The sequence below is a fragment of the Lagopus muta genome, chromosome 8, assembly GCF_023343835.1.
Source record: "Lagopus muta isolate bLagMut1 chromosome 8, bLagMut1 primary, whole genome shotgun sequence".
Lineage (NCBI taxonomy): Eukaryota > Metazoa > Chordata > Aves > Galliformes > Phasianidae > Lagopus > Lagopus muta.
This window is the reverse complement of record NC_064440.1, coordinates 2982065-3009410: the sequence shown is the minus strand read 5'-3', so window position 1 is coordinate 3009410 and position 27346 is coordinate 2982065. Positions and strand designations below refer to the sequence as shown.

Sequence of the window (27346 nt, the reverse complement as noted above, 5' to 3'; positions counted from 1 at the left end):
GGCTTTGGATTTGTGTGCTTGATGGAGGTGAAGCAGAAATAACTGAGATTAGATTTGGTGATAGGAAAGTGGAGGAGATTCTGCTGAAAGGACAGAAGGGACAGCAAGCATGGAGATTTAAGTGAATACATTAACTTCATTTGGGAATGTGTAAGACAGAAAAGCTCTTGAACATCATGGGGTATGACCCATGCAGAATTATTGCACAAAAAGACCTTTTTTACCTTTTTCACATGTATTTAAATGGCCTAAGTCTCATACATCATGAAACACAATTTCTTTTCTGCAATCCTATTAAAGACTGGTAACTTTAAGGTCTGAGGTCTTAACTATTGGTTTCTGCTCTTGAATATAGCCTGTTGGTAGCAGGCCACACCATTTGAAAAAGAGGTCCAAAGGAAGAACCCCTCTATAAAGGAGATGTATCAGTAACGAGGAAATACAGCAGCAACAGCAACATGTTATCATTTATTCTTTTTTTGAGTATATCAGAGGAAGACTGACTGTCACTGCAGAGGGAAGAGGGCATGAGAATGAGAATTGCAAGAGAAAAAATCATGAAAAATTTCCTCCTTCTCTGGGATGAATACAGGGGAGTAAAAGTGTTCCTACAAAAATTGAATTATGTTGTGATTTTAAATATGGTGTGAGAATGAAGGACATATGAGCTGCAACGAGACAACCAAAGAGGAATTATGTGATATGTTCAGGCTGGGAGTGTGCTTCACATGACAACAGGAAGAGAGGAAAGGTGGAGGAAAAAAAATTTAGAATCTGCTCTATCCTGAGCCATTAATGGCAACCATGTTCATGTTTTGTAGCTAGTTATATTTACTGATGGTTCTCAAGCACATTCAACTTTGCACTATCCCCTACAAATTGGAAAGATGTCTATTTGTCAATGACCTATAGGTTTGATATCACCAAAACTAAACAATTAATGTCCTTTTCCTTAAGTACTGGTGCTTACTCTTGAGGAGTAGAATGCTGTGACCTTTTATTTCCAGTCTGAGGACAGTTCTATGACAGATGGAATAATGCCAGTACCTACTTTTCATTAGATTGTATGATTTGACTTTATCTTGCATGGTCTGTGTGGTCTGAGTGAATAAGTCACACCAGAATTTATGAGGTTTTCATTACTACAAATGAATCTTCATCATTACTATGTGGATGTAAGTACTCTTGGGCGGCAGAAGACAGACCCAACAGGCCAGCACAAACTGATGCCAACTTGTTGCCTACTATTCATTCCCTTAACCCGAATCTCCAATGACCCTGGGCCACTGAAACACTGTTATCCCTTAGGGACATGCCTGGCATCCCATTTGGGGTTTGCAGAACAGGATACCAGTCTTTTGTGAAAACCATTGACTAAAAATTCTCCTTTCGCTTTTAATTCTTTTACCTTAAGAAGGGAAGAAGAGGCATGGCCAGAAGCCACCTCCTTCTTGTTTGGACCAGCCTGCCTTTCTAAGGGCAACTAAAAGCAACAGAAGTGGCAAAGAAGATGAATACCTTCCTCCCTTCATATAAATCTGTTTTTTTGTTGTTGTTTTATTTATTCATTTATTTGTTTATTTTATTTTTCCAATTTATTTTGCAGTTGGAAACGTTCTGGGATTTCATCAACAACTTCCCAGCTTGACAACGAGACCCTCGTGACCCAGCAATGAGTCCCAGTTCCCACCTGGGTGCCTCTGGAGAGTGACAAATCTCTTGGATGTGCTCTCACATCCCAGAAGCACAGGCCAGGAACATCTGTCTGTTCCTTCCTTTCCTTCAGACTGCCCTGAGGAGAAAGGGAGGCAGGCAAGTAAGGATATGAAAGGCAAACACTCAACTGGCCTTGTCACATTAGCCAACTTAAATAATTCCTCTTGGCTGTGGAAACAGCCTTCCCATCCAAAGCTGTCTTTTTTTTTTTTCTTTCTTTCTTTTCCCCCCTTTTTTCCCCCCAAAAAACCAAGAACAACTTATTTCCAATTTTGGGCAGCTTCCTTGGCTGTGGGCCAGCTCTCCCCACTGCCTCTCTGTGCTACTTCCCAACACCTCTTAAGTGACCTGAGTGCCTCAGGGATCAAACTTTACCGAACAGGAAAATCAAAGTATGCAAATGAAGCTCGGGTTATTACATATATAATGATGAAAACGATTTTCTTTTGCTGTTGCCCGTGCCCAGCTTCCTTCCCTACGGCTCTGAGTGCTTTAGAGCTGTATATAGCTGTTGAACTGAAGCACCCAAGGATGGCTCTGAAGCAGGAAGAGAGTTCAATCTGCAGGCTGGTTTTCCAGGCACTTTCTTTCTTATTCTCCACAAGATGGTTGATATGCCTCCGGATTTTGCTGCTATTATTTGGGTGTCTCTACTTCACAGCAAAGGGCAGATGAATGCCTTGTGCAGCCTCTTCAGTCCACTCTAGATCTATTTCAGGCTGAGAAGACTGTGCTGCTTGGATAGATGGGTGCATTTCATGCCAAAAGCTCAGTCTTTCTGCAGAGTTAGGCATCTCCGTTTGAAAAAGTAAGTACAAGGTAAAGCTGTTTGAACCAGTGCATGAAGCTGAGTTGCTATCAGATGTATATGGCATAAAGTATATATCCTGATAGGCACTCTCCTACAAAGGAGAAGTGGCCTTATTTACTTGTGCATCTTAATGAATGAGAGGATGCATATTGTGACATGAAATCCTATCCACTGTACCAATTCAACAGGCATTTATACACTGAAGTCTGAACTCTGCATAACCAATGGGATGTCAATGAAGGATGTGGAAGAACACTTGTCTAAAGACACCTACTCTTTATTTTTACTACAAAGTCAATTACCATTTCAAAGCAGCCATCTGACATGTATAATGTCAGGAGCCAGATGCTGGCATTGTGATATCGTCATATTAATTTTAAAGAATCATTTTTTAAATTATTATTATTTTTTTTTTAATGTTGGATTCCCAAGGATTAAGTTGGATTTTCTCAATGTAGTTGAAAAAAGAATTTATATTCCCCAGACAAACATTCTTCTATTCTGTTTGGTTCTATAACTCAGTCATTTCTCTCTTGAAGAAGCACAAAACAGAAAGAACTTTTGGTTTCAGGTAAAGTTTCGCTTCAGCTGATCTTTCTGAAAACATGCACCTTTTTGGCTGTTTCAGTTATGAATCATAGAATGGCCTGGGTTGAAAAGGACCACAATGCTCATCCAGCTCCAACCCCCTGCTGTGTGCAGGTCACCAACCAGCAGCCCAGGCTGCCCAGAGCCACATCCAGCCTGGTCTTGAATGCCTGCAGGGATGGGGCATCCACAGCCTCCTTGAGCAACCTGTTCCAGTGCATCAACACCCTCTGTGTGAAAAACTTCCCCCTAATATCTAACCTAAACCTCCCAAAATGAAGCTTATGCATAATTTATCTTTAAAGGGAAGTTTAATGAGTAAAATTTGGGTTACTGAGGTTTTGGCACAGGTCACATTGAATCTTTTTTTATCTCCTAAATCACGTGTTTAAACTTAGTTTGGGTCTCTTACGACCAAAATCCGTGCTGACTCCTCTCTGACCTAGGCAGATTGAACTGAGTCGCAACACTGCTCTTTGCTGGTACATGTCCTCATCCCCACTGCCAAGAAAAACCCTCTCCCTCTGTGTTTTCCTGTTAGCAATACTGGTATGGAAGCCAAGGACTGACAGTCTTTCTCATAATTCTAAAATCCTCTCCTCCAACAGGGAAAAAGGAAAATGATTAAGAAACCTTTTGCTATTGTTTGGTTGTTTGGTTATAAAGGGGAACTGGTCTGCCAAGCCATCATCCCAGTAGCCCTAAATCTCTGTGTAAAACATAGGCAAAAGGAGAGAAAAGAAAGATTTATTGTTATTATCATTACAGACTACCTTTATAATACATGTGTTTCACTTAAATTAATATTTTATAACTCTATATCAGCACTACAGTCACCCAACAGCATTTCTTATTTATCCAGTTGGACATACTAATTTGCTTTTATCAAAATACTTGAGAAATAATTGTCTTACCTCTCCTAGGACATGCTACAGGGTTTATTCTCTCCTTGCTATCTACGTAGTTATAAATCCTCATGCACTGAGAGCAGAACAGGCTTTATGTGTCTAGCATTTTCTTATGATTTCTAGGCTATTATCCCCAAATCCTAATTAACCATTATTAAAAATAATGTGGCCTTTCTACCACGTGAGATATACCAGCATGATAAGATGTGATGTGAAAGTCCCAAGTATAATGTAATTTTGCTGCTTTACTTTTCCTCTTTTATTAGAGATTTCTAACATAATACTGCGTTTTCATCCAAAGTGACAGGATTCAGTGCATACTTTGTGGTATATGTTTTGCAAACTGCCAAAACAGAGTCGTTGGATTTAGTTTTCTAATAATCATACAGCCATACAACACGCCCCTACATGTCAGAAACTGAAGAAAGCAAATTTGTACACAACAACATGTATTTTGTGGATAGCGATAACCCACCCAAATCTAATTTAATCAAATATTTAAAGAGGTAATAATTAATTTTTAAAGAATTGAAGTGAACCGTAACTAGGAGGAAATGTTATTGTTTATTTTTAATGCCAGAACCGTATTCCTGATGCATTTTTAATATTTCATTAAGGCGGTAACTTTCACAGTGTATTTTTTCAAGTTTCATATCTCACTGATTTATTTATTTTTTTCTGAAGAAGAAAGGTAAAATGCTGTAGGGAAACTCATAGCTTAGACTGATGCATTCTTTGAGGAGCTCTTGCTAAAACTAACTGAAGTCTTTTTAAGCAGAAGTCTTCTTAAGCCTTTCCGGACAAGCAATCTAAAACCAGATGTCTTTTAGACAAGCTAAGGTACAGCATCTGCTTGTGAGCTGAGCAAAGGGTTCTTCTTTCAGACAGTGCATGTGTTCATTGGGTACTACTTTCTGTTCTGCTTCTGAGCTATTAGTCATTCTTACTTTCTGGAAGAGATATCTGCAAGAAAGGTTTTAAAGCCCATTGCCTTTCAAACCTGCATTCTGTCCTTCCTCAGTCCTTTGTTTTTTGATGTATTCCTTCTTTTTAATGGAGCATCCCTCACAGTTTTTTAGCCTTTCGTACTCAAACCATGGAAGCCTATTTATTTCACTCTGGCTCCAGCCCTAGTTAAAGGTGTGAACTACCAAAGTGGATGGGGGCACATGCACATTAACACTGCTGTGGAAAACATCGCCTGACAGATGGATGCATGTTGAATGGGTGTTTAAAGAAAGGTGTTTGCAATAAAAATCCTGAGTACAGCATCAGAGGAAGACCACACATAGTTTCCTACTTTTATTTCTGTAATATATAGGGGTCAGGCTAGTTCTAGTCCCTATGCTTTATACTGTCACTTACTCACATTTGCTATTTCGTATATGCTTATATTTGATATTTAATACTAATAATTTATATATTAATATTTGTGTGTTTATTCCAAAGACTGGCTGTTTTCAAGGGTCTGCTCTGCAGCACGAGGGCCTGAGTCAACATACTGTAAATTGCTAGTTTATTCAATAAACAAAATAGTGAAAGGGTAAGTTGAATTTCTCCAGTTATAATCACCTGTTCTCGATCTCTGGGCGATACTCACCTAATGTGTAACAGTTATGGAGCTATGAATATGATGTGCAGATACATCCTTGCTTGGGTTTATCTGCCTCTGACCAGCTCTAAGAACTGACGTGTTTAAATTCTGGTTGAGAAATGAGGCAAGTGACTGGAACTAGATTATCTTTGAGGGTCCTTCTAACCCAAACCATTCTATGATTCTTTGGAAGATGAACTATAGATAAGAAGTTCTCTCCATTTTTCTTCCTAAGTCCTTAGCTGTTCCCTGGATGGATAAGAGGACTTTTTAGGCACAGCATTGTTCTTTTCCCAAAATATTTCTGACTCAGTCATCTGCCTACGTAGCGAACTTTTGTGTCCCCTGACTTAGGCTGAATTGGTTTCTCTTTATGTACAAACAGGATCGCTTTTTTTCCCCCCTGATTTCATAATTGCTATTTCTATTTTTTTGCTTCTTTCAGTTTTCAATTATACTTCCACTTGACTATCAAGATTATCAAGAAATAAAGCATGATTCACATGTACACATAGTTTACGACCTTTAGATTCAAGTCTATTTATATAAACTTGCAAATACAAAAGGATACGACGTCATAGGGCCTTGTAGGCACCCAAATTGTCAGTGAATTCAGACCATAACTGGTTTGTTCAGCTTTATTGAGACCTCTTTATAAGCTGTGCTTGTGTTATGACAGTAGATTGTTTACAGATTCTTAAAATGTCCTGAGTTGATGAAAAAAAGGGCAATTTTTTCCTTCACAAATATCACTTGACTTTGAGAGGAGTGTTTGAAGCTACACAACCAGAATAGGAACATTCACATCCTCTCTATGAGTGGCTCAAAAACCCTGTCATTTCTCTCAGGCCCAGCTCCAGCAAGCACTTACACACATGCTTAACTTTATGCACACGAGTAATCCCATTGATTTAATGGGATTATTCCCCTATGCACAGTTACGCACACATAAATGTTTGCAGGACTGGGGTCTATTTCTCTTGCAATAATTTGAAACCTGTGGAAGAAAATGCTGTATGCAAGTTAGATATTATTTAATGGCCACATATTAAGCCTGAATATCTCTTCTGAAATTGGTGAGGCTGTGCCACTTTGTTTCTGGCTGAGAAACTGCCCTCTTCTGTGCACAGTGTACACTCTTAGCTTACTACAACACATTGTGGCTATTACAGCATAGAAAAGTGTATGGGAACTGCTGAGTCACAGCTTGAACCACTGATGGAGCACCTGAGGAAAGGACCTGGTCAGCCCTGGGAGCACAGGTGAAGGCAATTCACCTGTATGACTGGAAGGGGTGCAGCCTGGCTCCACCTCTCTTAGACCCCATTTAAGGGCTGACTGCAACTGGGGAAGGATCTCCTTCTAAAGATCCCTCCCTAGTGGAGTTTTCCTCTGTGAACCTGGAATCTTCTGATAAAGGTGAGCAATCTTCTTCCCTTTCTTTATAGCACCTTTCTATTGTGCCAATCCTTTATTGCTGTACCTCTGTTTCCCGTTATAGTGATCTGTTCAATTACTACAAAAGGGGAATGGAGAGGTAATCAGTATTAGAAGTACTAAGAGAGAGAGAATTCTCCATGTCCAGAGGTTACTGTATTTCAAAACTTGATTTATAACTTGATAATGACATTTAGAAAATCTTCTGCTATGTGCGGGATATCCTTCTCATTAATGAAATAACATAATAACTCATAAATATTTCATGTATGTGGAAAAGGCTTACTTTATATATACTTACATACAAATAAAGAAATCTATGCATAGAGAAATGTAGAGCAGAAAAGTACTTCCAAGCATCAGAAAACTATGTATAAAAATGTGATGTTTGCATGTGTGCAGACTTGCAGGCACAGGGTGAGCGCTGTTATGAAAATAACTTTGGTGAAAATAACCGAACTTCAAGTTGCCTCTGACTTGGATAGTTTGCTTGTGATTTGAAATTCTGCAGCCAAGGTAACTTTTAAAAAATTAGGGTAAATAACCATCTGCCATAAATGATAGAAATTGAATATAAATAAAATAGTACTTCTACAACCAGTGATGGGAATCATAAGCCAAATGTATCCATGGTGTAGACAGCAGGAATGCTTGTAGAACAAAAACAGCTGAAGAAGCAGGTTTGGCCCAGACACGTTTTGATGTGTGGTGTATCCTGTTGGCTGAACAACAGCATTATTAAGCAACTTGGGCTGGAGCATCAATGGGCTCTGTGAAGGATTTAAAGAAGATCTTGACTTGAACGTGTTGCGGGAGGGATCATGCTGTGTCATTCAGTAAAAATATAATCAGTCTTATGCCACTTGCGCATTCAAACACCTAGTGGGATATGCTGGGCATCAGTGTTCAAGGTTTTATGTAAGGTAACAGCTGCTTTGGTCAGGCAGTTAATTAAATGTGTTCATTTTCCATACAACCAACAGTAGTGACAACAGATCAAAGTGGAATTTTATGACATTTCAGGGTTCCCTTATGTGATCACAATGGTGGATGGCACCCACACAATCTTTCACATCCCTTCACTGTATGATGATGCCTTTCCCCTCTGAAAAGCTTCAGTCTTTGACTCTGCAAATAGTGCAATACTAATACATTGGTAGCTGGATATTGCCAGTTGTCCCAACTGCAATCTTGAGAAGCTGTTTGGACTTATTCCCATGCTGAAGATGGGAGATGTCTGAAGATGAAGCAATTCATTTGCAAAGCTATTTTTAATTTTTTTTTCCCTCCTGTCTTACATCTCTTATTATTAATATTCAGTGAGCAGATCTGTAGGGTGGAAATAAACTAGTATGGTATTTTTGAATAGATGTTGTACTCATCAGATGTAGAATTACAGAAAATTATTTCCTTTTCCTTGATAGTTCCTTTTGCTGCATTGCAAGATGACAAATTCAACCTTTTCCACAATATTGATACTTCCATAACACAGTAATAACTCAAAAGCATTGGGAAAGATAAGGTAAATGGAGATGATTCATGGAAACGACTACAAAACCTTTTTAGAAATAATGGACTGACAAATATGAACAATATTTGAATAATATAAATGAACTAGACAAGTTTCCTCCCCACTAAAAGGATAAAACACTGTGAAGAAATGTGGAAGAAATGTAAAACAAGTTAAGCGTATAAGAACTGACCGAAAATGAGTCACACTCCTACGCTTTTGGCTCACAATTTGAAACACTTGTTTTTACTTGATTGGGTAGCCACTAAAAGTATATAGTAAGATTTGTTTGAATTTGATCTGTCACTGTTTTTGATGGGTGACAATGATTTTATGACATATGTCACATAGTGTCACATCATTCAAAACACATTAAGTCACGCTCTATCCCGTCATTTCTGAAGGCAATAATGCTATTCAACGTGACGTGACATGAGGAGATGTAACACAACTCAACAGCTGAAAAAATAAAGGGAAAGTTTTGTAGGTGTGACATGGGTTCTTGAGATTACATTGTAATGAATCTAAGGAGGAAGATCCCAGGAGCTGTCTGTAAAAATGGATCCATTGTCTGACTTGTGTCTTTAGGAGAATGAGGTCTGGGTTACTGTGCACAGAGGGGCAGTGGGTGGATAACACAGTTATGACAGCAGTGTCACTGGGCTCAGTGGCAAAGACTAGCTCTTCAGGAACTACTTGTTGGAGAATCTTATGCCTGAAAAGAGACTAGATTGGAACTCTCTATGGCTTGAAACGTCTCTGGGTTTTTAGAGCATTTAAAATTTCTGCAGCCTCAAGGATGTCCTAAGCAGAATACATTACAAGCTAGATACTTGCTGCTTGTAGTAGTCTTCTAACAGCTTCTTACAGCTGTTTATGAGGATGGATAGTGACAGGACAAAGGGGAACGGTTTTAAATTGAGACAGGGGAGGTTTCGGTTGAATATTAGGAGGAAGTTTTTCACACAGAAGGTGGTGAGGCACTGGAACAGGTTGCCCAAGGAGGCTGTGGATGCCCCATCCCTGCAGGCATTCAAGGCCAGGCTGGATGTGGCTCTGGGCAGCCTGGTCTGCTGGTTGGCAGCCTTGCACACAGCAGGGGGTTGGAGCTGGATGAGCATTGTGGTGCTTTTCAACCCAGGCCATTCTGTGATTCTAATAAATTTAAAATGAAGATATTTCCAGCCTATGTGAGCTCTGCTTTTGTTTTTTAAAGACTATTTTCTGTCCTGCCTTGGGGACATCAGGAGTGGAGTTCTGTGTTTTATATGGTAATATGATGCTTTTTATTCTTTCTGATTGCAATGAAGCTATGCCTCTTATAAACACGAACAGCCTCTGGCTAGATCATCAGGAAGTTCTCTCTTTCTACACCAAAAGTAGAACGTCAGCACAGAATATGAAGTTGCCTGGTCAACTCTGCAAGATCTCAAATTCTACAGCTACTTGGGTTGCACCATACATATTTTCCAGGTTATTAAAACTTAACCATGCACACAAATATGGTATGCTTGCTAGCATTACACAGCTCCAAACCTACAGCTCTAGTCTAGTTACACATCATGTTTTTCTCACCACTTTGTTGGTGGAGCCTATGAATACGGATTCTCTAAGATCTTTAGATACAGGTCAGAGTTGGAAGCTAAAGATCAGCCAACCTGAAATACCTCCTTAACTCCCCAACTGGAAACTCCCTCCAACTCTTAGATGTACCGCTAACCACTGAACACTGCAAATGGGGCACACAGCACCAGTGAGACCTGACTTGATGTCCAAAAAGCTGCTAACAGCTCTGAATACTAACATAAATGTGGGCCCAACTTTCCGAAATTATTCACCACCCTATTTTCATAATTTCCTATTAATTTCCTGAAGAGCTGTTGCTATTCTTTAGGCCTGATTTTTTTCCCTCCTGATTGTCTTGGAAGTCGTCCTTGATGTCTGGAGTTTCCACTAGGGCAGCTGAGAACTAATCTGAGTAATTTTCATTCACCTCTTTTGTGACTTATAAATAATAATAATAATAAGCAAACCTCTGCAGTTCTGTAACTATCTTTTCAAAATGTTAAGTACTTGCAGGCTGAATATCTTGAAATTCTTCCACCTTTGCTACCAAAGAGAAACTTGTGTAAATTCTCACTTTGTCGTCACACCTGTTGGAAATCACTGTTACAACTTAGGTGTGAAAAAAATGTGACTGAACTATACGTAGTAAGGAAAGTACACACACCAATCTCAATGTAAGTGCATCACTACTGCTATAAAACAGACAAAACTACTTTGGTGACATTCGCTGTTACTGTACGTTGACAAGTTCCCATTTAATTTACTACATATGGTTCTATGTCTCCATAGCTACTCTCGTGAATTCATTATTCATTAAATAAGTGATGAATTTACTCAAATATTGCAGCCACATGGCCGACACAAATGCATTCTAATATTATTAACACGTTGCCAACTTGCAACTCTTCGAAGTCTGAGTAAATGTTTTGACAAGAAGAGGCAGCAAGAACAAATAAGTAGTAGCAGTCTAGATGAAGTTCAGCCATAGTTCTAACAGCTTTAAAGTCTTAACAGTGTTTTCACTGGGGCAGTACCAGATAAATTGCTCTTATGTGTGCATACAAGAGACTAAAATTCCTTTGAAAGTTTATAATTTCTCATGGGAAAACACAACATAAAAGTTACTTTTACTCATAGAAAAACAACACCATATTTTCCTGTCAACCTTTGCTGTTGGGAATTTCAAACTTTTTGCATTTTTTCCCTGTGATTCTTTGTCGACCCTAGGGACAGGCGTTTACAACATAATTTACTTTCAGCATGTCTCTGTAAATCATTGTAATACTTTCTATGGCTAGTAAGACGAAAAAGTTGGACTGACAAAGTACTTTTCTGAGCCTCCAACAGCAGACTAAAAACACCTCTGCCTTAGAAACATGGATTGATACACAAAAGAAAAGTTTTATGACGGCTTCACATGAATGTTTGTATTTAGAGGTTGTAGTATTTATTAGGAAATATTTATTGAACTGTATTTACTTGCAGTAAAATATATGGAATGCCTGGGAAATAAAAAGTGTGTTGGTGGTACAAATTAAAATCACCAGCATCCCATGTTTGGAGAAGGCCGTTATTTTTTTCCTCGCTGTTATTGAGGTCTGTTGTTGTCACTGTTGTTGTATGGGCTTAGCAGAGCTGTCTCGGATTAGGTGATTTAAGCATGGCCTCCCATAAAAAAAGCTGGAAACCTGTAGAGCCTTTCAGCCTCACTTTTTGAGGCTGCTGCTAATATCAAGGCTCATTCAGTTTTACATTAGAACTTGATGACTTGCACATTGGTTGAACCTTCACCTTTTACAACCTTAATGGGGATTTATTAGCTATTTCACAGTGTGTAAATTTGAATCTAGGTCAGATGAGGAAGAAAAATAGGGCAAATCTGGGCCTTAAGTATAACCTGCATATAATATATCAGGATAAAAAAAAAGGTGCAAAATTAAACAGATGATTAAAAGTGTCTAGAGCAGTCAGAGTCTGAAAAAAGAGCTTGATAAATTAGGGGTGTTAGAGGGCTGCTTTTTTTTTTTTTTTTTTTTGAGTTCAAACTCAGGTGACTGGTGAAAGTCTGGTTTCCACGCAAATTCAGCAGATTAAGGAGTTAAAATAGCTTGTTAACCTGTTTCTGCTAACTGCTCGCAAGAGGAAATGTAACACAGGTGTGTTTGATATTCACAAGATTAAAGCTTTTGTCTACCATCAACTGTTCACCACATTAAAGCTGTTTTAATGAGGTATTGGAAGATAATGAATGTAAGCCTCTAATTCACTGCAGAAGAGACAGCTTGCCCCTGCTCTGACCTCACTGCAGCCAGGTATCTACAACAACATATTAGTCACATGCAGACCCAAAGCTAAATAGCCACTGCCTTTTGCAGCACTCATCTGCTAAAAGCAGAGGTGCTTCAGGTGCTGGAACTTTTCTGCTCAGCATCCTGGAAATTTTAAGTCAGATATTCCTAGAGTGATGGTACCCATCCCTTAATACAGGAGGGCTGCCTGGAGGAAGAAAAAAAGCAGCAGGCACAAGGAGAGGCTTTAACAGTGCTGTGCATGGGGGGGGTGGGGGGGAACAGGTGCAAATTAATACAATTGCTCAATTATCATTCATCGTAACACTTAGAGATGCTTAAATAGTCAATAGCTGGAGTGAGGAAATGCTGGGGAGGGCTTTCTGGTTCGTCTGGTTCTGTATCTAATATATGACGGATATTAGATACTGCGAGGCAAAGGTATGCTGCTGCTTAGTTGTTCTTAATAGAATAAGCTCCAAATAAAAATAAAATAAAGATCCTGAAAGGTTCTCCAAACCAGATTTATTTTGGCATGCGTACGCAGGGAACTATGTACTGTAGCAAGTTTTAAATACTGTATTTGGACACTAATTCTCAACTGCCGTCATCAGTTTGCTGACAGCCATCTGCTTGGACCCTGCTCCTTCCTCCCATCCAGCACAGCTAAAGTAAAATATTGACAGAAACAACTTCTGCAGCAAAAGTGGAAAAGTTAATAACATAACTGAAGTCACACAGGATTTTTCTCTAATGTTCTGGAGCCCTCCTCCAATTTTGTTTTGCTCATGCCTTTATTTAGATGAGTCCCACCTATCCTAAAAATAGGAGGCTGTATAGCCGGATATCTTTAGATGAACAGGTTACCAAGGAGAAATCCATAGCCTTAAGTGCCTACCAGATAGTTTGTGTGACTTAATCCTAATGAGCAGTGCACGTGCTCTTGGGGAGCTGGCACACCGTGCAGAACATTGTCAATCAGAGCAGCAAAAACGTTGTCATGGTGCTGCTGAAAGATGCAGAGGAACGTGCAGCAGATTGCTAGAATGGTGATGTTAGGAGCCTATGCAATCCCCTGTGTCATGCCCAGGGCTCAGGTTTGCCACTGTGGTACTGAGGGCTGCCTCGGCACTTTGGATAGCTTTGTTCTGCTCGTGGCTTCTTGTATTCCCCACCTGAATGAGTTAGAGCTGCCATAGCTCAGCACAAAACAGGCTCTACCTTCAGCTCTTTGCAGGAAATGCCATTAAAGCTCTTGCACAGGTCACAGGGCAATGCACAATAGATGACTTCGCTACTAATTAGTTCAAAAAGAAAAGTGAATGTGTGCCTACCTACACACAATCACACAGATATACGTTCACATAAATTATTTATTTATCGTATCTATTTATAATACATGAATCTTTTATATTTTATGGAAATACCATCATGCTTTTTAGATTTACATCTCTTATTAAATTCCCCACACAACAAAACACAACGCTATAGAAATATATAGCCCTGCAAACTGATTCAAGACTTCTAATCCAAGTGGTCTTACTGTCTGCAATATTCCTTTCTAAATTGTGCCATTATGTCCCACAAATTGACTTGTAGTGAAAGATAATTTCTTTTTATTCTCTTGCAGTGTTACAGTAGAAAGAATCTTTCCCATAAAGAACAACGTGACGATTTTCACACTGAACTTTCTGCCACGTATCTGCAGAACTGCCACAGATGTACATGCACATCCAACCTGAAATCAGCCCTGAGAGTAGATGGGTATGTTTGATGAAGAGGTCAATTAAAACCACAGAATCTTTCAGCACCCTGTGTCCCAGGTGTTGGACCATGTAGCTATGATGAGGTGAGGATGGCCCACCAGCATTATCACTCTACCTCTTAGGTTCTCATAACCTATAGGCATTTAAAACACATGAAGTAAAAACGCAACTGGGGAGGGGAAGAGGAAGCACTTCTATTGTGCACTTCTTCTGAAGGCGCATCCACTAGCAGAGTGAAATTTGGATAGTGGGAAATGTTTATTCTCTAAAAGAGTAGTTGGACACTGGCACAGCCAGCCCAAGGAGGTGGCAGATTCCCCATTCCTGGAGGTGTTCAAGAATTGTGGAGACGTGGGACTGAGGGACGTTGTCAGTGGACATGGTGGGGCTGGCTGGACTTGGACTTCGGAGCTTAGAGGTCTTTTCCAGCCTTAAGGATTCTGTGTTTGAACTAAATACTGTATTTTAACTTGCAAAGAAATATATAAATGCGCTATTGACCCAAGAAACCCATAGGAGTGATGAAGCCATAGTAGTGATGAAATCCACATCGCAAATTATTCTGCTTCTACATCTCCAATGGAATTACTGAACATTGTGAAGATTTTAATCCCTGACATAGACGAATGTCAGGAATTATAATTTTGTAATATTCGGAAGTGTTTATACACATAACAAGCTTTCAGTATGTGGTTATAAACTTATGTAAGTCCAACGGGTAAATAACATAAGAAAGGAGTAAGTTATCATACTTTTTGCGTATTAAAAGAAGCAAATCTCTCAACAAAGTCTGACCAGGGAACCTTCTGTTGCCTGCTGTGACACAGTGACATCTCAAAGATTAGGGTGTTTCTCAGCCATTAAGAGCAGTCATCGCTTGTATGGAGCACAGAGCTCAGCACACCTGGCAGGGGAGCTCCTCATCATAAAACCACGGCCATGAGTCTAACCAAAAAATTGCAGAAGAGGAAAACTGGTAAAGGCCTCTTCTGTATATACTTCCCTAATTATCTTCAAACTGTTTCTTGCTATAGCATCCTTGATGCCAGCACTTCTGTCAGATGAGTCTACAAAGATGACGATTGACATCACTGGAGAATCTACAAATTTTCTGTGAGCAAAGTGTCACAAAACAGACCAGCAAACAAAATTCTTTTCCCTGACTAACGTAAGACATAAACATGCATGCAGCTCTGCACAGCCATATCTAATTGTAAGGTCATGCCTTTTTTTAATGAGCTTGCTAAAAGTTTACACCAAGTTTCCTCAGTGAAACAGGTAGGGTCTCATTGATCTCCAGCCAGGGCTGTCATTACAGAGGATGGGGTTCCAATTTCTGATTAATGAAAATTTTAATTACGGACAGATAACGAAGAGAAAGACACATTTCCATGTTACTTTAAACAAAGAAGAGTTAAGGCCTTATCTTAACTATGCATTGGCACTGCAATGCGAAATGGTCATGCAAAATTAATTTTTAATGTGTTCAATTTATATTAAAAATTTCTGCAAGTGTGTGATTTTTTTTTTTTTCTAAGGCTGGAGTGCTACTTCATTTACAATATTCCCTGAAGGTGTTTTTTTTTTAAAGAGACTCTTAAACTGAAGCCATTTTAAGGGTTTTATGAGACATTATGTGAGCTTTCATATGCAAGTTAGTCGTTAAGTACCAGATATTATATTCTGTAATATGCTTAAGTGATATTAGAGGCTGTATATAGCCTGCAGTAATGGCTATTGCTGCTTTTTTAATTTATCAAGAAAATGTTGCTTAAATAAGGAGCAAATCAGTGCTTGGGTGTAGAAAATATAAATGTACAGGAAGTAATAGTATCATTGCAACACACTTTGCATGTCCAGCTTCCCTGGGGAGCAAACACAAAGTCTGCTTTCCCCTACTCCTGCTAACATACATGGAAGACCCATACATGTAGTGATGGAAATATGCAAAAAGAGAAATTTCACTGAGTCTCACTGAGCAGTATGTGACTGCTGCTCCTCAAGACCTCATGAGAATTAATATTATGCCCTCTGTAACTGGGTTTTTTTTTGTACAATCCTTGGCATTCAAAGTAGCATCTCACTTTTGGATGTAGACCAGTGAAGTCTTTGAATGTTCATCCTCCAAAGGGAAATATTTTTGTTAAGCTGGATTCATTGGTCAAGCTGTAACAGCTAGGATGAAAAAAATCTCAGATGGTGAACAAACTTGCTATTTCTCTTTTGTCGCTTCTTGCTGAGAAATAAGGAGAAAAAAGAGGAGGGAGAGACCTTTAAACTGATAAGCCTGTAGAAATAGAAAAGTCACTTGACTTTACTTACAGACGTGCTTCCTGCTCCGAACTCTGACACAGAAACAAACCCTTTTGCAGTTGTGCTGCATGGAAGTGGGACACGGGCATCTTTTGCCCTGCCCCCCACCCCACACAGTTCTCCCTGCTCTGTGCACACAGTGCTGTCTGGTGCCCAGGGCTCATTCCCTTCCCTCTGACCACAATTCTGTGCCCAGCTGCAAATTCCCACTTTCCTGCAGTGTTATGATTGAAGAAATGTATTTTAAATGAGAAATCATCTCTTCCATCTTCCTTCTCTCACCCAGCTGCTGTTTCCCATCCTGATTCCTGTTTTGGAGCCATAATTAATGTTTAATTGTTTTGTTTTTTTTCTTTCTTTCTTCCCCCCCCCTGCAAATCACACCATCCTTCTCTTTTGCTCCGCTCCTCCTGGTTCTCCTCACAGCCGCAGATCCTCACTCCTCCTTCCATCACCATCTTTATCATCCCTGCTCTCCTCCCTCCCCTGGCTCGCTTACATATTTCAAAGAAAAGCAATCCAACTCCATCCAGGCTTTGTGGCACACCTCTCTTTTCATCGGCATACATTCTCACTTGCTGTTCCTGGGAGGAACAAGGTCCTTGGCACACTATAAGCTGCCTCTCTAACAAATCTGGCCACAAATGAGCATAAAGCTGGTCACCAAATAGGCAAAGCAGACCTTAGCAATCACTATCTTTAAGAACAATTTTGCAGGCAATACATATGCCCAGGCTCTCCAAAGTGATGCAGCAAAAGCCCCGGACAAAAATCTCCCCAACTGCACCAAGTCTCTCCATCCTGCTGACCTAATGTTAGGCTCTTCCATTCATCACAAAACCCTCATTGATGACTCCAAGATCACAGAATTCTAGAATGGCTTGCATTGGAAGTGACCATAAACATCATCTAATCCCACCATTCAAAGATAAAGAAAATATAGGATTCTTCAAGGGACCCATGGTAGCATTTGCTGTCTACACCCATACAGAGGGATTTATTATGGTTGGAGGACAAGACTGTGATGTGTAGCTCTTTCCATGGCAAATTTGCAGAGAGCTGGACTGAAGGCCAATAAGAAATAACAACATCAATGAAAACACATAAAAAAAAAAAGAACCAAAGAAACAATAACAAAAACAAAAAACCCACAAGTAACCAATATACTTAAGCAGCAATATATTTAACAAGTGAATCAACAACTGAGTTACCTCCTCTCTCTGCTGAGCTCAAGCCTCAGCCCCAGCAATTTGCCTGCCACTCTCTCTTCCCCAGCCACTCCTGGACTGATAACAGGAGCCAACTTCGATAAAAGTTTTATCTTTTTTTTCAAGCTCTTTCATGCGCTCCAAACCGTTGCACACATTTCCCATGGGGTAAGTGAGGAAGACTCTGTACAGAGCTTTGTGTCCATTTGGTCAAAGGCCAGCGAGGCTCTTCGACAGTTACCAACTTCAGTCCTGCAATCCACAGCTTGAACTGGCTTAATCCACAGGAGACAACACCAGCATCTGCTTCTCTTCTCTCTCCCAGCCCTTCGCACACATGCACAGAGGCTCATTAAATTAATGAAGATATTTTTCCACCCTTCACCTTTATGCCTGTACCTCTATGTCCATTTTCTACACACTAGCTGCGTGTATGCATGTGCGTATGTGCTCTTGATGTGTGCCAAGGTACCTTCCCCCAGTTACATACAAACAGATGTTTTTATATAGAACGCATATTATAAATCTAAATCAATGCAGGAACAGAAATCTGAATAAATCACAGCTAAGTTGCAGCTTAAAATAAACATTCTGGAAAAAATAAGCAAATAAGCTTTTTTTTTTTTTTTTTTTTTTTTTTTTTTTTGGCAGAATGTTTATTTATTTAACAACAGCAATGCAGTTGCTTACACTTTCTACAAATGTTTTATCTCTTCTTCCTCCGCACCTGTCCCTGAGTGAATAGAGCCACATCTGTCTCATCTTGGCATAACAAGTACACATCTACATCTGCGAAAGATGATTCCATTTTTTGAAGGAAGCACTGTCTACTTCTACACTCCTGCAGTCTGCTAGAAATTATTGCACAATGGATTTTGTGTCTTGCAGGAAGGCTGCTAAATACTGAATAGTGAGTTTGGAAATGATGCAACAAAAGTAATGCCTGATTTTAAAAACAAATAGTGAGATATAGATGTAAATATACGTTTATTCTAAACTTTACAGAGATGACAGATGCACTGATTAATGCTACCTTCATGTTACTGTCTCTAGTGCGGCAGATTTTCACTTAACAGCACTCAGGAAATGAGAGCTGTAAAGTATAGGGATAGTAACAGGATATTGATGCTTATACCCATCTGAGTCAAAGCCTGGATGAATTTGGTAGTAAGTTAAAAAAAATATATTATCTGATGGTTGTTTAGTAGCAAATATGAAATAATGGGCTCTGTAGAAAACAGAAAGTGGGTTTGGATCTTTATCTGGTGTTCTGTTTGTCCAATCCCAAGATGTTTGTGTGCGGGGGGGGGAAAATGTTACCAGCAGGGGATGTGCAGGAGGACATGTGGTCAAACCAGGCAGCCTGCAGTGGTGGAATGAAGCATGAGAAGGGTCTCAGTCCTCTGGGAAAGCCACAGGGTCAGCACAGCCAGCGGGCTCCTGGCTAAGAGCTGCCGCTTGCTGTCCAGGGTTATGTTATTAATAACACTCAGTAGCTCATTAAATAAATGAAGAGGTGAGCTTTGGCTGATGTAGTTAAGGGTTTAATGAGGTAAAATAGCGAAATAGCCAAAAACCTCTTGCTGACTGCACTGCCAGTGATACTGAACTGATGAGTCGCGGTGATGTTATGAACTTCTTTTATGGGCCTGGCTATCAAAGTTGAAGCAGAAATAAAGGTAAAGTGCCCCAGAGCACCTCGTTCACTGCTGAGTTTTCTTTACCACTGCCTAGAGCCAGGGAGAGCATCAATCCAGCATCACTGTGGGACCTCAGGTACCCAACCCAGACTATGTCATGTCTGGTGCCAACAAATCTGTGTCTGCTGACCAACCAGGGAACACAATATTTTCAATGCGTATGATGGCAGAGAGATTTCAGTGAGAAACGTGGCCTGGCCAGGAAGTAGAATCTTTGTGTATGGAAAAAATATGCCTGTAATAAAAGTTGGCTTCACTGCTTTCCACCATTTCCTGGCCATTTTTCATCCTTTGCCAACCTGGAGTTCTGTGCAAAGTGTAGGAAGCCCTCCTTACTGCCTCTTTGCTCAGAACTTTTGAACTTGAAAAAAAGAAAAGAAAAAAAGAAAAATTAAGTACAGAAGCGAGCGTGTTTCTTCAATGCAGAAGTGAGTGCCTTGCTTTCAAATAATGTTATTTCTCTCTGAAAATTTCTGCTGCTTTTCCCCTCACTGTGCAGGGGGACAGAGTGGGAGCAAGACAGATTCACTCCTCTGTGATATCAAAACAGTTCAAAACGTGGTCAGATCCAAAAGAAATCACTAAAATGTTCATGTTTATATTCGGGAATAAATTATTTCACTGGGGAAATAAAAAGAATCACAATCAGAATATGTGATCAATTGCAATTATTTTAATGTTTTCAGAAGTGTACGGAGAATTAACGAAAAGTCATCCCAGAAACTTTTGTCAGTCTCACACCCTTTAAAGGGTCAACAAATTGAACAAATTGAAGATGATTACGAAGTGGGGGAGACCATCCGTACTCAGTGAGACAGTCCTCCTGCATACAGTACTGGGGTACACAGGTCTCATATGCTATGATGCTGGGATTTTTTCCTCCTCTTTTTTTTTTTTTTTCTTTTTTCTTCAAATGTATATTTTCAGTGTTTCATGTGCTATCTTTAGGCTTCCTCAAAATTAACTGCTTGATTTACCCGTCCTTCCTTGGAATTTATGATTCATATCTTCCTTTTTTTCCCCTCTCCCTCTCTCCTGCCAGACCTTTCCAACTCCCAACTGCTGCTCTATCTTCTATATTAAGCACCTCAGGCTCTGATGTACTTGACAATACCTTGTACTTTAAAAACACACACAATAGCACACTAGCAGCTGAAGATATTTGCTGTCATGTGACATACATATGCTAACTTCACATTCATGGCCTTTTGCCATCTTAGTAAATACCCTACATTTACCTCTTCATCTTCTTTGCATTTGTTTAAAATATCATTGTTAAAAAGCCACACACACAAAAAAATCATTGACATAGTTATATAATGTGTATTATTTACTTAATAGCTGTTCTGGTCTATTGGGTAAATATATAGTCAGGCAGTTTTTAAAAACATGTATTACGTACCCAAGAGACCAGAGAGACTCTGAAGGAGCTGTTCCAGTCTATTGGGTAAATATGTATTTAGGCAGTTTTTCAAAATATGTTAAAATTCCTTCAGTGCCATTCTGGTCAATTGGTTAAATATGCATTTAGGCTTCTTTTTTCAAAACTCCTTTTATGTAGCTGATGACTGAAGAAACTGTAAATGCTAAGTGTGTTTTCTTTATTTTATCGATGAGCATAGCTTGTTATTTGCTCCCATATCTCAGCTCTGTTCCCTGCTGCTGCATCTCTTTGAGGCCAATGAAGAGCCACACATCTCATGACATGGCATCAACACAGAGAGGTGACACAAGCAAAGGCTAAAATGAACATGGGTATATTTGAGCGTTACAAATGGCACTGTAAAAATCAATGAATGCACAGAGTTATAATTATGAAACAAAGAGTTTGGCTAAGCACTTGTTATACCAAAGGAGAATAGATACAATGCTTACCCATATCCTAGGCTCATTGGGAAACTCCAAAGGAGGGATCTCCAGAAGAGATCCTTCCCCACTGGTAGTCAGCTCTTAAATGGGTCTAGGAGAGGTGCAGCCAGGCTCCACTCCTTTTGGCAGCACGGGTGAATTGCCTTCACCTGTACTCCTGGCTGACTCATTGCTTGCCTCAGGTGGTCAATCAGAGAGGTTCGGGACGTGATTCAGCTGTTCCCATACAGGCATTAACCCTTCTGACGGCCACCGTGCTCACTAAAAGCAATGCTCTGCATACATTCTCCCTACATCAGGCTCTCTGTCAGTGGACTGATGTACTTTGCATTGTGCCATGCTGGTTCAACTGATGATATTTTTAAGCCAGATGTATTTTCAGAGGTACAAAACAGCATTTGTAAGCCCTGCTCTCAATGCTGGGTTTGCTCATATGATGAAGTTTAGCCCATGCTTAGGTACGAGTTAGATCAGGGCTCAACCAGCAGCACTCACATCCATTTAAATACATGACTTTATGTATCTATAAGATGATAGATATATTCCTCCAGAATCTTTTTAGGTGTTTAAGGTGATAGGATAATCAAATGTGATGGCTGAGCTATAACACAAGTTTCTGAAAATCTGAATGTGAAGTAGCTGTGACAGATGTTAGTGTGCTGGGCTTTGTGCAGCTTCTGCTGTATTTCAGTGGAGCTTATATATTTACATCTAGCTCTGACTGAGTGATCTCTGGTGACAATTTTTCACATTGGTAGAAGCAGGGGCTGGGCTTAGCAAGTGACTCAAGGCAGGCAAATGAGAAGACTTCTACAGGCTTGTTCCTATTAATGCATTGCTTTCAAGACAATTAATGGGAACTCAAAGCTGAAGTATATGCATATACTCATAGTGTAGAAGCCCAAATCCTCCTGTGCTTTTCTCCTCCATTGTAACGAACACTTTTTGGTGAAAGAACAAAAGAAGCTGAGGAAAGGAGGTGGTGTTTTCAGAGGGAAGTAATGTAGAAGAGACAGAAATGAGCATGGGAACAAGAGGAGCACATACGTATGCTCACGCAAGTCCAAGGTCTCTACGTGTGGGGATCAATGTTGTATTGGCTCTGCCCACATCCTAAATGGGAATATGCTAACCTGGACATGCTCTCCTTGAAGGCAGTGGGGTTGCTGCTCTGCTTAAATTTAAGCCAAGTGTAAACCTTCCCAGGCTGGAGTAGAATGATGTCACTATTTCAAATCAATCAACTCCTTTTGTTTTGCATCAGTACAAGTAGAATGCAACTTTAATTCTGAGGAATGTTTTAAGAAAAACAAATATGGAAAAATATTGATAAGAATTATCCTAAGGAATATTGATAAATGAACATGTTGATAAGAACTCAATAAATGTGATGAATTATTGCCAAAATAAATGTATTATCCAAATTATTAGAGCAGCTGTAATGCTAGCATAAAAATAACAGTGCATTTGAAGGGATGTTGTGTTAGTCACATAATTTCATAAACAATGATCAAATCCCCTCAGAATAAAAGAATCTTCTCTGTCAAATACTATGAGATGCTTTCCAGATCCACCCGTATATCTAGGCCTCTGCATTAATCAGGCCTACATAGGATTTTTCTTTTTAAATCATTGAGCTGGATGCCGAGAGATGCTCTCAACAGGAACTGTTGCTGTGTAACATACTCACACCTGAAATGTGATCCTATTATTATAATACAAGGATCTCTGTGGGCTAAGGGGAGTTCTGGTACGTTTGGTGTCCAGATTCGGATGTCAAGCTTATTCTGTAAAAAAGGTAAAGTTCCATATTTCATTAATATTCCAGTTTGTTGAGGTTGGCAGGGACCAAGGATCTTTTTTTCACCAATTTATTCTATAAGTTATTGGTGAGGTTTTCCTTTTCAAAAGATACTCATGCCTTGCCAGGCAAAATGTGGGTAAACTGTTAACTGGAGCTTCTGAAATAGCGCTGCCAAACTATTTTCATTTCTGCCTACTTAACCATGTTCATTGCCCTTTCCTAAATAAATAAAGCATATAAATAAAATGAAAGGACAAAACACATATATTAAGCAGATAAAGAAATAGTCAGAACTGCTCCAAAGCCAGGAGATTTTTCTGCTTGTATTTGGCTGTAACAGAGGGCAGGATAGTGGGTTAACCTGCTGTAGGCATAATCTGATTTGGCAATTTCAGTGATCCTAAGAATATTCATATTCTATTGAAACATGTGACAGCCTTGTGATGGGCACAAATGGGGGATGAGATCAGACCACCAAACCCAATTACATTAGATTAAACAGAAATGCGATGTTTTCAATAGTCAAAAACTTCTGGAGACATCATCAAAGCCATCAGCGCCCATCTCTTCACAATCTTTACTAGGATCATTTTGTTCCCTCTGCATTGATCTACTACAAAACAGAAAATTAATTTAAAGGAGGAAAGATCTTCAAATATTTATGTCTGAATATATGTGTGGGCAAAACATAGACTGAGAGCCAACAGCTTATTCCAATAGTCGGGACGGAGACTCAACATAGGGCCCCATCCAAATCCCATCAAGACCCAAAAGACCACCTTCCACTGACTCCAGTGGACATTAGGCTTGGCCCACATTCCAACCCTCCTTCCATGCTACACACATGTTATTTCCAAACTCTCTTTTGTGTTTCCAGGGCTGTTGGAGCTGCAGTGGGGAAGGCTGTGCATGCATGGCTGAGGCAAAGCAGGGGAAGAGGGAATTCCCACTGTGGGTGCAGGGAGCAGATACAAAACACTAAGCAGTGTTATTTGTTGGCTTAGCAGTAACCAGTCTTGCCTAACAGACATCTACTTTGATTCTTGTGACATTAGGTAAACTCAACATGGTAAAACCAATGAGAGACTTTGACCTTTTGAAGCTGGTTAAGACTCAACCACCTCTGTATGTTGTCACCACCAGCAAGAAAAAAGCAAAGGTGCTACAACATATCTGCATCTACAAGTCTTCATCAACTGGATTTCCCCTCAACAGGACACAGCAGCTTACCCAGCATCTCCTTTCCCTTTGAAATGAGGGTTCTTTTCCTTAGTCTGTTCTCAACACCACTCGCAAACTGAAATGGATATCATACATTACTATTACATGCCACTGTTTTACTGTTTTTCTCTGACCACGGCAATGCAGCAGTGGAAGAAGATTCTGCCTTAGGATTTCTTTTACCAGGAGATAACTATTAGATTCTTTTTTTTTTTTCCGGTCATGAAAAAGCATCAACATTCACATCATCAGCCTGTGTGCTCAGACCACTGCTTCCTCAGATCAGTCATAGAACATCCCCTGGATGTGGAGACACAGTTTAAACTGCATGGTGACTCTGGTGAGTGTTGCAGACCCAACATAGCCAGTGGGGGCAATATAATAGGGGATTGAAAGAGAAGATCCTCCCTCACACCAAAAACATTTTCTGCACTCATGTCTGTGGCACAGATAGATGGACTGAGCTCCAGCACATCTGAGCACAAGGCTTCTGCCTCCAGGAAGGCAAGCCCCACGTTGGGGGTTAACAACTTAGCCCTTCCCCATGGAAGCAGAAGGAAGCTCTAGTTTTGCAGGATGCTCTTATGCACATCTGAGAGGCGGGCAGTGCAGATCTGCTGCTTGCACTCTCTTTTTTTTCTTCCAATTTTAGTAAAATACTTAGCAGAGAGAACCACATCTCCTTACTAGATGCCACGCATTATCCACTGATAAGCAGTAAACATCAATCCCAGTTTTTAATCTTACACCATATTATCCTGAAGCCAACTTAATATGGAATGACACCTTATGATTCTGTATTTAAAAGAAGGTAAAATACGTTCAAGCATCTTCATCACAGCTACGGTCTGAGCACTTGAAAAACCTATGATGGGCACTTTTATCTGATACATAAGAATTAAAGTATTTATCTCTTTAAAATATGAGTTTCCTTGCTTGTGAGAAATTTTCACTGGGAAGGTTTCCAAAACCACTCTCATGGAATTTTCTCAGCTCTTGTATTTGCTCCTTCTCCACACCTCTTCCCCAGCACACAGAGGCACATCTGTCTGTTTTCTGCCTTATCAAGCAGACATCTACATCTGTGAGGAAAACTCCACTTCCTTAGCTAAAAACCTGTATCTGATTGTGGTAATAAAGCACTACTTCCTCAGTTCAAAACATACATCAGACAGGACCAATTACTTCAAATGACTCATAGCAACAGGCAAAGCAATAGTCGTCTTTTCAAAGCCTTTGAACTTCTACTGCTTCAAAGGTGTACTAAAATGTGGTTATGAGGCGATTGTCTAAAATTGCCAAATTACCAGTCTCCAAGCTTTGACGGTTTGTTATTTTGAGCAAATAGAAAAAGGAAAGCAGTTTGCTCACCCGCTGAGGAAAAAAAAAACAACCAACAAGCAAAACAAAGATATTTCCTAGGTGAGAAGAGATCTTAACACGGTGCATTCCTGAACACAAAACAGAAAAACACACTTTAAAGTAATCAAATAAAATAATCAGATTATCAAACAATATGCAACAATAATGCAAAATGCAAACAATATGATCCAAAGCTACTGGGTGAATTTAACAGGCTCTTAATCACATCCTGGGGGTGGGTCAGAGAAGCTCAAAGCGTTATTAATGGGAATTAAAGCTTTTCGCCTTCAGGTCACCAATTGGAATGTAGCACAGGTTGGTTCTGACTGAATGTCATTGCCATCCGGTAATTACTGGCAAGGCTATCTGGCATGGGCTTGTGGTCTCAGCAACCTCCAAAGAGAGGTATTTGCAGAAACCAGCATGAGAACATACCTCAACTGCAGTAGGCAGTTCAGGACAAAATGGTGCCATGGTTGAAGTCTGATCCAACAGATGACAAAGTATGTGAAACACAAAGATCTTACTTCAGTGGACGTCATTTATGTAGGAGGCTATAAATCAGAGTTTCAGTGCTTTCTACTACTTCAGGATTGTATTTAATACTGTTATGGAGTTATTCTCTAAAATTGCCAAGTTATTTGTTTCCCATGCACCAAATTCCACTGGACTTGAATTGGACAGTGTTACTAATGAGCTGTCCTTGACAGTGGTGGCATCCTCCTGACAAGAACCATGCATGTTGATAAAGACATGCAATAAAACATTCTTACTCTAGCTGGCTAATAGCTCTTCTGTGAATGGACTGACCCAGTTTCTGTAACTGTCATAACCACAAAAAGAACTTATTCCCAAGAAAGTTCATTGTGAAAATTCAGCACTGAGAATTCAAACTACCTTACTCAGATGGAATTGAATGCAGAACACTCAATATTGTCCCACTCCCTTAGTGGTTTAAATCTCCAGATCACACTTTTCATGCAAATATTCATGTTTAGGAAATCAGCATACAGGTTCTATTTGTATTTGACATCTCCATTAATGCTGTTGTTTTGAGGTTATTCAACTACAGAAACACAACCAAAGAGAGGCAGAGAAAAATCATTTTAAAATTTCAGCGACTATTCACAGTGGAGATGCTCAAGGCTAGAAGCTACTTCTGGCTTTGGTAGTAGAAAACCTACAGGCACTTTCTATGAGTAAGGTACATCTGTTCAGGCACTGCACTTTGCTAACATCATAGTTTTGTTTTCTAGACTGAAGATCCTTCAAGTCTAGCAGCTCAGATGCTTGCATCCGTCTGTACACTTTTGGGTAAATACCTGTCATTTTAGGCAGAATTCCCTGATGATCTCCACAGTGAGATCAGATTGCCCCATAGTACACTGCTTTCTCTATTCTGGCACATAGCCAGTGCCACCAACCCTGAGACTCCAGCAAAGAAGACAACAGTTTGACTCAACAGTTGCTGCATTCTCTTGCTTTTATAACAGAAAGGACCTCAGAGATCATTTGATGGAAAAAGGAACAAGGACTACCCCTTCTGTCATCTTCAATTAGTTTCTGCATCCATCTCTTTCCTAGGCATTCCTGGATGTGTACAACAGGCAGATAGAGCAAATTCTTTGTACAGACCTGGCTTTGTGACACTCTTTGATAAACAATATTTTGCAAAAGAAGCATTA

The 27346-nt window shown here is 39.8% G+C and overlaps 1 long non-coding RNA gene across 9 annotated transcripts in view; it reads left to right on the top strand.

Annotated features, from left to right (window-relative positions):
* LOC125696829 (uncharacterized) overlaps positions 1-16653 on the top strand; it is a 78641-nt gene extending 61988 nt beyond the window's left edge. For 7 of the 9 annotated variants that reach the window (XR_007378554.1, XR_007378552.1, XR_007378557.1 and 4 more), the window contains 3 exons: positions 1607-7036; positions 14049-14267; positions 15219-16653. This is a non-coding gene — a long non-coding RNA (uncharacterized LOC125696829). The remainder of the gene's footprint in view (positions 1-1606; positions 7037-14048; positions 14268-15218) is intronic. The other 2 variants (XR_007378558.1, XR_007378555.1) reach the window with 2 other exon arrangements.
* The last annotated feature ends 10693 nt before the right edge of the window (positions 16654-27346 follow it).